Below are 14,549 nucleotides of genomic sequence, written 5' to 3'. Positions count from 1 at the left end.
TTAATTGAGGTAAAGAAGGAATTTTATGGTATTAAAGGATCAATCCAGGGGTGCCTGGGTGGCTCAGTCAGTTAAGCATCTGACTTCAGTTCAGGTCATGATCGCAGCATTTGTGAGTTCAAGCCTTTCACTGGGCACTGTGCCGACAGCTCAAAGCCTGGAGCCTACTTCAGATTCTGTGTCTCCCTCTCACTCTGTCCCTCCTCTGCTCATGCTCTGTCTCTCTCAAACACAAAAACAAAAAACAAAACAAAACAACAACAACAAAAAACAACTAGGGAAGGATCAGTAAGGAAGAAAAAAGCTTAACTCTCTATACCCCTAGGTATAACAAATACCCCTAGGTATAACAAATACTTATAGAACAACACTTCACTAAAATACAGCAAAATTTATATTCTTCTCAAGTGTACATGAACTTTTTGTAGGACAGATAAAGTGTTAGGCTATGAAACAAGCCTCCATCAATTTAAAAATTATTGAAATCATAAATAACTGCATTTGCCACAGTGGTTTAGGTTAGAAGTGGAAAATAGAAAAACAGTTAGGAAATCTACAAATACCTGAAAATTAAACAACACAATACTTAACAATGGTTGGATTATTGCAACTTCTTAATCACAAATAGATCAAGAAAGAAATCATAAGAGAATTTGGTAATTATTTTGAGATAAGTGAAAATGATAATAATGAAATATAATACTTCTGGTGTGCAGCCAAAATGGTGTCTAGACAGAAATTTATTTCTGTAATTCCCTTTATTTGCCAAGTAGGAAGATTTCAAGTCAATAACCTAGATTTCCAACTTAAGAAACTAAAAAAGAAAATATAAAATTCAGAGCAAGCAGAACCAAAGGATGGGGGATGGGGGGAGACTAGAGTGGAAATAGTAAAAATGGAGAAGAGAGAACAATAGAAAATGAATCATTGCAGTAAAAAATTAATTCTTTGAAAAGATTAACATAATTAGCAAATCTTTGCCAGATGGGCCAAGAGAAAAAGAGATGAATCAAATACTGAAACCAAGAACGAAAGAGAGAATATCAATGTAGACCCTAGGGTAAGGCAATTTTCAGCCAGAAATTTAGATAATTTAGATAAAATGAACACATTCTTAGAAAGAAACAAATTACCTAAACTGACTCAAGAAGAAAGAGAAAATATGAATTGACCTATAAGAATGAAAGAAATTGAATTAGTAAGGTAAATGCTTTCCACTAATCTGGGATGCTGAGGTGTTTCAACTAGCTCTGCAATAGTCTTGAAAAATAATTCCTAACCTGTATTCATTGCTGAATTTTACCATGTTAAAAAAAAGTTGTATTAATCCTTCAAAATCTTTCCAAAAACTAAAGCACTTTCAATTCATTGTACATTAATGTCATTTTAAAATCAGCCAAAGATACCACAAGAAATGTAAACTTCATGCTAACATCTCATGAATACAGATGCAAAATTCCTTAGTATACCAGCTAATCAAACTCAGCAACATATAAAAATATTGTAAACCCATCAGTTAAATCCTCTTTTATCCAGGATTGCATATTATTTATCTCTGGAATGTAAGGTTGGTTTAAATTACACACCAAAAAAAAAAAAAAAAATCAATCAACATAAGACAGCTTCGTGTTAAGAGAAAAATGTAAAAAAGGCAAAACCACATGATCGTCTCAATAGATGCAGAAAAAACATTTGACAAAATCCAAAACCCTTTCATAAAGCAAAACAAAACAACAACAACAACAAGTAAGCACTAAAGCAAATTCAGGGACACATCATATTTAGTGGCCAATGGCTGAAACTCTGCATAGTCAAATTCCCCAATTGCACTGTCCTTGCACTGCTATGGATTGTGAGTGGGTGTTTCCTATCCTATGCCACAGGGATTGTTTCCATTGCTTCTTGCTATGGAAATTTTTAGGCCTAAGAAATTTACATCTTAAAGATGAGTTTTCCCTCCTAGCAGTTACAAAGTTCAGACCTAACTTAAAATCAGGTTGCAAGGTTGCCTCTTTAACTTGAAAACAAAAATTAATCTCCAGAATATCCCCAGTGTGATCCTAAATGCAGAATTAAATTTGGATCAGCTGAGCTAGTGCTACCTATCTTGGACGGTCATAAAATTTAAACATAAAATGTTGCTAGAACTCCATGTGTTCTGTAGAGCACAAAGGACTTAGCTGTCTTGCTGTTAACAGTGGAAAGAATTGCTTTAGTAGTTATTTTCTTAAAGTTCTGTTTCTGCAAAAATAATTTCCGTGATGGTCAAAATTATTTTCCTTTATCCATACCTGCTTAGCAAAACCTTATCTTCAGTAGTCCAAAGTTCTGCAGATTCAGCTTGTAACTACCATTGACAATTGAACAGCAGGGGTTTGAACTATGCACGTCTGCTTACATCATATTGAGATTGTCTTCAGTAAATACAGTACTGGTCTATAAATGCATTTTCTTTTCCTTGAGATCTTCTTAATAACATTTATTTTCTCTAGCTTACTTAATTGTAAGAATACAGCATATAATAGATATACAAAATATGTGTTAATTGCTTCATGTTATTGGTAAGTCTTCTGGTCAACAGTAAGCTATTAGTAGTTAAGTTTGGGAGAGTCAATAGCTATATATGAATTTTAGACTGGGTAGGAATTCAGTGCCCCTTGCCCCCACATTGTTCAAGGGTCAACTACATTAAAAACAAAACCAAAAGTATGTGTTTTCTCCAAACTGCAGTGCACAATTAAGCTAGCTAGACCTCTTTGTGGTCAGCTATGTTGAGGCCACATATCATACCAGACTAGTTAAGGCCCCATCAACCTTTACTTTTGTTAGGCCCCACTTTTGAGGACAACCTCAGCCTTTGATTTTGCCAAGGTCCATTCACCTTTGCGAAAGTCCTACAGTTTTGCTGAGGACTGTGCACAATTTGAATAAGACTTACGGCTTTACAACTCAGTTTTACACAAATGTTCACTTGGCCTTTGAAAAAGTTGTTCTATGCTATGATGACTGACTAAGAGAAAAATCATAGACCTCAGAAAGTATCTTATCTCTATCCTTCCACATGTTGCTTTCCTTCTAATTTTTCAAGCAGATCTAATTTTTCTATTTCCCAAACTGTCTGACAAGAAAAAAAAATTAGTTTTCCAGTTCCAAAATCCTGGCGAATGGAACAGTTATGAATGAGAACACTGGTACTATTCACTAGACCAGCCTATGGTCTGGAGACTGGGCAATATTATGTGAGTGTCAGGAACTAACTACCTTAATTTTTTTTTAAATCAGATTGCAATCTATGCAAATTTTGAATCATTATGTTATACACCTGAATATTATTGTCAATCATACCATAATTTAAAAAAATCATTTCAAGAAAACATGTTAGAAAGCTTTGTATTCAACCAAACATGATGAGTTTATTACAGTCACCAAAGGCTTTGTGACAGGGTCTATGAATTGAAAGCCTGCTTAAGAATATATGATGACTCCTTGGCTCATATGTCAAACAGAAGAAACAACAGTGAAAAATCTAGGAAATCAGTGGCAGAATTTGCAGAAATGTGTGTATATATGTGTGTGTGTGTGTGTGTGTGTGTGTGTGTGTGTGTGTGTGTATAGTGAGAGGGTATTTTGCCTACTTTCTAGATGCCATATGAAGATAAGATGTAGGGAACATATTCTTTGGAAGATGTTTCCAGCTTAGTTAGTCAGAAAGTGAAATTTGTATACGATTTGTCTTCCTTGGATAACAATAGCGTAAAATACCATACTACCATTACCTTGATGGCTGCTGTAGACGTCTATTGCAACATTCAAACAATATGGCTGAAATAACTGCAACATGCATCTTCTGTTAATTGAATTAGAGGTAATACTTCATGTCTAATATAGCAAATAGTGTCCAGATTACAGGAAGAGAGCAGTATGCCACATGAAATACATGTGCAAAATGTCAGAAAACCAACTCCCAAGGAGAATTGAAAAACAATAGGAAATTTCAAGTGTTTCACGTGTGCCTCGCATAATTTTTTTTTTTGAGGAAAATGTCCTATGGCTTATATTTGTTTCCCCGTGGCAGCTAAGGCAGTAAAGAGGCCTCAATATGCAACAAATATTTACTCATTGGTTGACCTAAGAACCGTTCGGCAGCTAGAAACCTTCTTGGTTAGAGTCAAGGCCCCATATTTCTTAATATGATAGGGAAGATATACAATAGGATTCTTGATACATATAATCATCTCAATCTGAAAACAGGAAAATTTTAGATGCTATTTTAGTAGTCTAAGACTGCCATGACAAAGTACTACAAACTGAATTGCTTAAAAACAACAGGGATTTATTGTCTCAAAGTTCTAGAAACTAGGAGTTCAATATCAAGGTGTTGGCAGGACCATGTTCCTTTTGAAGACTTTAGGGGTGGAAGCTTCCCTGTCTCATCTTCTCTCTGCTAGCTCCAACCATTCCCTGGTTTTTACAAACATCACTTCAATTCCTGCCTCTGTCTTCACATAGTTGTCTTTTCTTTCTTTGTCTTCTGATGGCATTTGGCTCTAGGTGTGTCTGCCTTCTCTTCTTACAAGAACATTTTGGGTTAGAACCCACTCTAGTAGAGTAAAGGAAAACCTCCTTTTGTGAGCATAATTCATTCTGAAACATGTTTGCGATCCAATGCACAAGTATGTCAAAGCAAATATCCCCATAAAAGTAATGGAAACTCAGATGATTTGTTCCACAATCCAAATATATTCATATAAATATGATTACAATACTGTATATAATATAAAATAATAAAGAAATACAAAATGTAAAAAAAAATAAATTAACCTGCACTTACCTTTGAAAACTTTAATGGCTGGTTTGAGGAAGACAAGAAATAGAAGGATTATTGTGAAAGATGACTTTCACTATCACTTACCGAATCACTGCTGGCTCAAGGGAATCTTTTTCTTTTTGGGCAACTTTAACAAGGAAATCATCCAATGACCTAGAATGAAGCAAAGTGTTTCTAAGGTTAATCTTGCATGGAAAAAACAAAGGGCTGACCATAGGTCTTTGAAGTGACAAAAAATACACTAGTGCCAGTTATGGGCTCTTTATGACGTTCTGAAAAATCACTGATTTCTGCCAAACACTGTAGCCTGAGACCAAGCATATGATCATGGGAGACAATCACACACTATCCTACAGTGAGAGAGAGAGAGAGAGAGAAGAACCACTGGCTCAGTTATGATCATGTGGTGTTCAGCATCATGTACTACTTATATAGTAAGACATTGCTTCTTTATCAAGTTAAAATTTATTAGAAATGTTTGCTTGTCTTGTGGAATACTCACATAACAAGTTACTCACAATACAAGGTTTTACTGTAGAACCTTATCTTAAATTGATTACATCAGCAAATACCCAATTTCCAAATAAGGTCACATTCATAGGTACTTGGAGTTAAGACATCAGCATATGTTTTTGGAGGACATAATTCAACAAAATCCTCAAGTGAAACACTTATATTCCTTAATCCATGATACCATGAACTCAAGCATTTGATTTGCTGCTTGCTGCCTTTGAATAGGAGGGGCTTAGGTATGTAGTCAGGATTTCACATTTCTTTCAGAGGAGCAAGACCAAAAATCTTTCCTTGCTTTAGTAAAAGCAGATATTCTTATTTCAATGTTTTTAAGCTGAGGAATTAATACTGTTTATGGAGGTAACAATAAAAGATAGAAGCAATTGACTAATAGCCCCCCCCCAATGCAATGAAAACCAGAGCAAGTGCCATTATTTTGGCATACTCAAAACTTACTGATAAAAAAGAATACTGCATTAAAAAAGATTTAATGGGCCATGAGAACATAAAAGTAATGTATTGTTTTATAATCCATTTGAGCATTCTTAGAAGAAAAGCTCTTCATGCTTGGTGAGTAGTTTATGGGTCTTAGAGGCCCCTATAAATGTTTGTGTTGATTTCTGTACTTTTTGGAGGCAGCTGCTTTCATTAGAAAGGAGGGTGGTTTTTCGGTAGCAGATACTATGATAGAAAATCAGTATTTATGTACTTCTACACATCACAGTGAAAAAACAAGAAATATTCATATAAAAATGCTACATCTGTTCACTCATTCAGTATTTATTTATAGACTGCTTAAGTGTGCCCAACTTTTGCTAAAAATTAAGTGTGACCAGATATTTAGAGATGTTGCAGCGAAATAAATATTTAACTGTACCTTGACAGTCTTACTGGGGTACCTATGTGGCTCAGCTGGTAAAGCATCTGGTTCTTAATTTTGGCTCAGGTCATGATCTCATGGTTTATGAGCCCCACATAGGGCTCTGCATTGACAGCACAGATCCTTCTTGGGATTCTCTCTATTCCTCTCTCTGTACCCATCCCCCACTCATTCTCTCTTTCTCAAAATAAATAAATAATCATTAACAACAAAAACAGAAAATATTACTTCAAATATAGTATTTCTGTTGGGAACCTGAGTTTTGGAGTAAAAGAAACCAGAATGGAAGTCCTTGCTCTGCTATTTGCTAGTTTTCTAAAATTACTTTAACTACTTTCTCACTCTGATCAATGAAAAGTTAACTTGAAAAGTGGAAATGATAGCTTCTGCCTTAGTTGGCACTGTTACCTTTAAATAATTGTCACATGTAAAAGCACTTAGGGAAAAACCTGAAGCACTGAATATTTATTAACTATTAATTGTTATTGCCAAATATTAGTAGTAGCAATTTTTAAAAAATTAATGTTCAAAGGATTCACAGGAAGTTAAAGAATCACAGAAGTCTAAAATCAAAGTGTCATCAGGGCCATGTTTCCCCTGAAGGCTCTAGGGAAGAATGTTCCTTGCCTCATCTAGCTTTTGTAGGTGGCCGCAACTTTTGGTATTCCTTGGCAATAGGTGCATCACTCCAATCTAACCTCTGCCTCCATCTTCAGTTGTCCTTCCCCCCTGAATGTCTGTGTTTCTGTGCTCAAATTGCCCTCTTATAACAATATCAGTTACATAGGATTTGGGGCCTTCCTTAAAGAAATATAACTTTATCTTATCTGACCTAATTACATGTGTAAAACCTTCTTCCAGATAAGGTCACATTCACAATTCTGGGGAGACATGAGTTTTAGGGGGACACTAGAACCTTCTGTGAAGCAGAGGTAACTGAGCAGTGCTGCTTAAGGGACTTGAGACTCGTGGAAAATAATTTATGGGCTTCTGCTACATGTTAATTTTTATATCTCTTCCTGTACTAGATGGACCTCTGCCATTCCTGAAATGTGTAGAGTGACCTGGAAGAGCAGAATATCGAAGGATCTCAGATCAGGTAAATACCTCATCAGACACACTAAAGAGAAACAATGGGGTCAAAATAAAAGTCTATGGAATTAGAGACAGATTAAGTAGAAAAGACTTAAGAATATGCTCCCCATACTGCCTTCACCCAGGAGTAACTACTGTGCTCTATAATTACGGCCGTAAAAATTATGGATTAAGGCTGTAATAGCACCCTCTTTTATATAAAATGGGAAATAGAGTATAGTGTTTACAGTCAGTGTTTTCCAAAATTGATATTTCAAGAGAAAATATTTTCAAAGCCTGTGAGATATTTATATTTATACAATTTTTAGTGATTTTTATGGTTTCCATTAAGATAGTGGTGCATATATACATTGAAAATAGATAAAATTATGCTATGTATATAGATACACACATTTAGAGTGAGAGTTAATTCTATTATTGATAGACGTGTGTGTTAAATATATGAAAACTACTGGTTTAGAACATGAGTTTGCATTTATACACATCTATATAGTATTTATATATTTATATANTATATTCTAGGTTTAGGGACATAGTATGAACAGAATAATGTACTAACCCTCAAGGAGTTTACATTTTAATAAGAGAGAAAGCCAAGAAACAAATATCTGTCACTGGGTGTTGTATGTAAGCAATGAATCAGGGGAATCTACCCCCAAAACCAAGAACACACTGTACACATTGTATGTTAGACAATTTGAAAATAAATTATATTAAAAAAAAAGAAATATCTATATAGCATTATAAGAGAGAATAAATTCTAAGAAGTAAAATGAGTCAGAGAACCCAAAATAGCATGATTCATTAAATTTTAAAAATCTCTAATTTGGGCAGCTTTAAAACTGCCAAACTTTAAAAACTTCTCAGGGCGCCTGGGTGGCTCAATTGGCTAAGCGTCTGACTTCAGCTCAGGTCATGATCTCACAGTTCATGGGTTCGAGACCTGCATTGGGCTCTGTGCTGACAGCTAGCTAGAGCCTGGAGCCTGTGTCAGATTCTGTATCTCCCTTTCTCTCTCTCTGATCTTCCCCTGCTCATACTGTCTCTATCTCTCTCTCAAAAATAAATAGAACATTAAAAAATTAAAAAAACTAAAAACTTTTCTTCTGTGGAGAATAATGTTCAAAGAGGGAAAAGATGAAAAACAGAATGGGAGATAATATTTGCAAAACACATGATAAAGCAGTTGCATATCAATCCTCTTAAAACTCAACAATGAGAAAACAAACCAATTATAAATTGAAGCAAAACAGCTGAAAGCCCTTCAATGAAGATGCATATATGACAAGTAATCATGTGCAAAGATGCTTGATATTACTTGTCAGTCGAGAATTGTTAATTCAAACAAGAACAAGATACCACTACACACTTATTAGAATGTCTCAAAAAAATATGCCACTGACAAGTGGCATCAAAATATGGCAGATTTAGGAAACTCTAGGCCCTTACCCCCCCCACTGAGATGCTAAATATTTTTAAACAATAAAACCTCTGAATAATGGAGAAATGAGAGGAATGGCAACATCCACAAAACAAGGCGAGGCACAGGGCACAGATTCAAATGTAGAGGGGTCATTTGGGTAGTTATGGCAGCATGTGGAACATCTCTTTAATTGCCTGTATTTTCTGTAAAGAATCAAGGTCAATGACAGCCAAGAATGGGGAAGACGGAAGTTGAAGTTGGCTTTCAAAGTTTGAGAAGTGAAGAGAAGGTGTGCAATGATCCCCTTTGGAGTGTGGAAAGAGAAGTCACTAAGGTAACAAAGGCTGACTGGAATCACCAAGGGAAAATTGGAAATTCAAGATAAATTTGAAGCATGATGAGTAGACATAGTGTGTGGTACATGGGCAGTAGCAATGACTCGAATTTAAAAGATGGTTAATATTTTGTCACATTGAGTATGATTGAGGAAGAAAGTTACTTGTTAACAGTACGTGTCTGCATAAGAGATCAGTGACCAAGAGACTGCTAATGGACAGGCAAGGACTATAGAATTAGTTCTAAATTTTATCATGTAGGGTGATCTCAAAGAATTTCTAGCAATAGAGTGAAAGAGCAGGAAATTAGAAGGTAGCAGTCAGAGAGTGAGGTGCTTGAAATCTGTCTCATGAAGGAGATGCAATTAGCTATTATTAAGGTGTATAATAGGAATATAGATGTCAGTGGCTAAGGTGGTATGAAAGACAAGATCATTAGAGATAAGAAATTCAAGGAACACAAAGGGATCTTCTTCATGAATATGGGTTTGATGTCCAGTTCTATCAATTATTAGATACACAGTCATGGATAAGGTACTTACTCCCTTTAATCTTCAACTTTATCATTTATAAAATGAAGATAATGACACTGCACAGTCATATTCAACATTAAGGAATAATGGCCATAGTGATAATTATTAAAATTTATTGAATACTTACTTTGTTGTAAGCAATTTACATGTAATTAATTTAATGAAATTCCATATCATTAAAGCTGATTATATTCTCCCACTGTATAGATATCCTTACAATAGATTATCATATTAATAAGTTTATGCAAACAACAAAAAACTTGTTAAACTAACTTGGTGTCTAGTGTCTGGGAAGCCACTCCTTCCCACTGCTTTTCAAGCTCTCCCAACTCTGCTCCTGTTTGAATCCACATTCCTACACATTTATTTCCTCTGGGAAAAACAATTATGTCTTGGTTAATTTCCTCTGGGAATGGCTAAAAGTATGCTGAATACCAGGTATATTAGTCTCATGACCATGGATTGACTCCCAGAGTAGGTATTCCCCGGACATTGTTGGGTGAATCAGCAGTCCCTGGATTCAAAGCCACCTACATAATTAGTAGGGCTAATACATAATTAGTAGGACAAAATCTAAATGTTCAAAATGAAAAACAAAACAAAAAAACTCCCATTAAACATACAAAAATATAAACTTTTCCCCTTTCCTTGTGACCTCTCTCTAATTGCTACAGTATTTTCTATTTGTTGCTGTAAGTAAAAAAAATATTAAACTATTAGCATAAATTTTACTGTTCACCTTTATATTGGGGATAGCCAGTTTTAAGGGGAAATATAAGAAACTTTAATTCATATGTGGAATCACAAATATTGTCCACTTTGACATAGTAGCTCTAATGCACATGTGTATTTTGTTCCTACCAGATGCACAAAACCACTACACAAAAGTAACTTGAATGCTTTTATATCACTTCTTGATACTTATCCATTCCAGCAACACACTCGACCTTAGCCCTACCGATGAGTGAGGAAGGACTGAAAGGAAAAGCAGGTATGGGTTGCTCTACTTTTCTAATATTCCCATTATCAGTGTATATAATTGACTAACACAGAAACATTACACAAATAAGGAAGAATATGATAGAGTTCCTTTGATAGAGTTCCTTTGTTGCTTCTGTTTCTCAGAACACCATTGCCTTCTTACTGCATTTGAAATGGGAATTATGCTTTTTCTTGAGGAAATTAATTTCCTCATGGATAGATGCAAACATACCTTGCACTCATTTTAAGTCTTGATGAATACACCCGTGACACACATACACAGACACACTGTGTGTCCATTTGATTTTTGTGCTTTGTGAATGCTGTATGAGAAAGTGGTGGAGGAAATATATGGGAAAGGGATGTAGGCATACATTGCACAGATCTCTTCTGCTCTCTGACATGCCCTCTGCACCATCTGACTTTGTCTGCAAAGTCTCAATTTTGTCATCCATAAAATGGGAAGAATAATGTAAAATGGTAGCAAAAACTGTTACTGATAAGATATTTAAAACAAGCCCAATGTCAACAATTGTTGTTAATAATATTTTATCACCTTTCCTTAAAAAGTATGCCTTGTTTTAGTTGTCTGAAATTTGTAAGAACCTAAAAATAGCTACTAAAATACATAATTCTTTGGAGGTCATGAACTGAAGAATATCAGGACAACAATCTAAATGACAATATTCCCCTTTGATATATTTGTGTTATTGTATTGCCATAAAAGAAAATTAAATAAATTAAACAGGCTGGGTTTTTTTTGTTTTTTTTTTTTTTTTTGTTTTGTTTTTAAGTAGTCTCCATACCAAGCATGGAGCCTTATACAGGGCTTGAACTCATGATCCTGAGATCAAGACCTGAGCTGAGATTAAGAGTTGGATGCTTATCCTACTAGGCCACCCTGGCAGAGCTGAAACAGACTAGGATTCTTAAATAATCTGTCCACATATATAATTGCAGGAAGCAGAATAATGACTCCCCCACAAAGATGTCCACCTCCCAATCCCCAGAATCTGTGACAGAGGGACTTTGTATAAAGGGTTCAACTGAGCCTCTTAAAATGGGATATTATACTGGATTATCAAGGGGGGCCTAATGCAATCACAGGGGTCTTATAAGAGAAAGAGAGAGGCAGGGGAGTCAGAGTAGGAGGGGGGACATATGATGATAGAGAAGGATCAGAGAGAGATACAAGAGCCACACTACTGGCTTTGAAGATAAAGGAAGGGATCAGGAGCCAAAGCACATGACGGACTCTAGAACCTATAGAAGGAAGGGAAATGAATTCTCCCCTAGAAGCCTCCAGAAGGGATCCCGGTAGCAACACCTTGATTTTAGCCTAGTAAAACCCAACTCATATTTCTGACCTCCCTGACCATAAGATACTACATTATTTCCTTTCAAAAGAGGATTTACTGTAATGCTGAACTTGATCTGTTGACACATCAGTGGTGAGGAAAGTACTATTTATTTATTTATTTATTTACTTACTTACTTATTATTGAAGAACAGTTGATATGCAATGTCACATTAGCCTCAGGGGTACAACATAGTGACTTGACAAGACTATACCTTATTCTATGCTCACCACAAGTATAGCTACCATCTGTCACCATACAACACTTTTATAATACCATCAGCTGTATCTGAGAAGTACTTTCTTAAACTTTTAATTCTAGTTACTTACTTTTTATATTTTTCTAGTGCAAATTGTCTTCAAATTAAATGGTGGGACATTCTGTGAAGTAAAGGACATTGTACTTTTCAGCTAAGATTATGAATTTCACAGTGTGATGGGGAGAAACAATTCTCGATATTTTAATTTTGTTTTAACACAATTATATGCTATTTTCTACTTATAATTTAGTCATAAAGATTATTTTTTATGCATTCAATTATATTCTGTCTTTTAAGGTAATACATACAGCATCCACAGAACCATGACAGTGAGAATGAAATTAAATTTGTTTTTTTATTTGTAAAATATCCATTTAAGTCATTTTCCTTGCTTGACAAGCACCTGTTCAAGGAAAGAACAGCTCCAAACTAAAATAGAACACGTTGAAAAAGATATATCCACTTGTGTGTGAAATCCTAACATCCTTATTTTAGTTTTTAAATAGTAACATTATGCCTTTCTTCCATTTTTCTTATATCAAAAACCAAGTTTCTCAATTGAAAATAATGTCTTTCAGATATAGTGGCACTTATTTTTAATACAGGATTTCATCTCCTTCAAGATGTAATTAAGTGACATTCAACCAAATACTCATTCTGCTGGATTCTCATTTTAAGAGTACAGTATAAACTTACTGTACTTTTGATCTGTGGCCCTTGCTTTGGAAACCCAAAATAAAAATGGCCTATAATAAGTTCATCTGATATTTTAGAAAACAAACTCCATGCTCCTTAGTGAGTTCAAAGTACACTTAACTTCTATAAAATATTGTTTAAGGGAAATGTCTTTATAGTATTTCTTTAAACAATTCATTCTCAGATATAAGGATATTTTTAGCCAGATAATCTCCTTGGTGAACATAATAGGTTCACCAACAAATTAACCGAAATTCAACATCTTTAGGATTCATTGAATAAAGGAAAACCTGAATTTGAGGCAGAGTGAGTGGCTTCATGTTCATAATCTTATGTTCTGACTAATCAATGCTCATCAATTAAAGAAAAAGAAGAGAAAAACTTGAAGATGGGCAGACAGTAGTTAAAATCCATATAAAATACACAAGAGAACCAGGTTGAGTCACTGTCCTTCAAATGTTTATATCTAGATGTCCAAGAAAGTCAATTTTATGTTTTAAAAGTAGTTTTCTGTCTAAATATTTCTTTTGTTTATAATTAGCTATTTTTGGGACAAATTTTCATTTTCCCCTTTACTAATGAGACATCATACAAATAATTTTTGTATAAGATCCACTTCACTTTCTTTAACATAGCCTTTGGCATGAACATCATATAAAAATATGATGAAGATCAGGAGATACCATTTGTTTTACTTAGCATTACACTTCATTTGATTTAGAACCACGCATGATGAATATAAATGAGTTAAAGAGAGATTTTTGAGTAATATTTTCAGGAGGATAAATCTTCAAAAAGTAACATGCTGGGGATATTAGAAACCATGAGATAAAACCATTTTAAAAAGAGATTAAGAGTCTAAAAAGATAAATGATGGAGAAAAATGTTCTGCAAATTGGTTCTATCAAAGATGAAAAATGAATACAAATCCATTTGTTTAGAGCTTCTTGGAATTGCATCATTACTGGAGTGAAAACATAATACATGCCTCAATTTCCTTTATCTCCTTTTGTAAAAGTCAACATACAGGTAAATCCAAAATCCGAGAAAGGTTAGAGATGGAAAGCATGATTATAATGTGTCGTTATCTAGAAAAATATAAAAATAACTGGAAATTTAACTCCCATTGTTTTCTATCATATGAATATCTATAATTTATTAGCAAGATTCCCTAATGGAAAAATAAATTAATTCAATTGATCGTTACATTTATTACAAGGAGTTTAATAAAAACTTTGAAAAGTAATAATAGCAAAATTTTCTTAAATATTTATACTAGATTATACAAGCCTCTGATTTGTATATTTATTACTGATAAGCTATCTGATGAGAAAGTAAAGCTTCCAAACAGTAATATTAACAATTTACATGGTAGAATTTTAAGTTTAGTTCTTTAATTTAGTTATTTCATCTATAATAGTATAAATATATAATATTAAAACAAATATGTATTGATTTCACTCAGTGCCAGAAACTATCTACAGCTGACCTATTTATTTTATGATGAAAAAAATAGTGATGGTTTCTTTATTACACTATTTTAATTAGAGATCATCAGAAGTTCATAAACTGATATATTTATCTGAAGTTTTAATATTTTTCCTCTGCATTCTGTTAACAGAACATGCTGTTGTTAGCTATATTATAT

At 34.2% G+C, this 14,549-nt stretch overlaps 1 long non-coding RNA gene across 1 annotated transcript in view; it reads right to left on the bottom strand.

Moving 5' to 3' along the window:
• Nucleotides 1–14,549, bottom strand: part of LOC144236311 (uncharacterized) — a 189,199-nt gene that overhangs the window by 113,282 nt on the left and 61,368 nt on the right. Inside the window, exon 2 of the long non-coding RNA XR_013336484.1 lies at nt 4,913–4,981. This is a non-coding gene — a long non-coding RNA (uncharacterized LOC144236311). The remainder of the gene's footprint in view (nt 1–4,912; nt 4,982–14,549) is intronic.

This window comes from Crocuta crocuta, unplaced genomic scaffold (assembly GCF_008692635.1).
Source record: "Crocuta crocuta isolate KB4526 unplaced genomic scaffold, BGI_CrCroc_1.0 scaffold66, whole genome shotgun sequence".
Lineage (NCBI taxonomy): Eukaryota > Metazoa > Chordata > Mammalia > Carnivora > Hyaenidae > Crocuta > Crocuta crocuta.
This window is presented reverse-complemented; position numbering and strand designations above follow the sequence as displayed.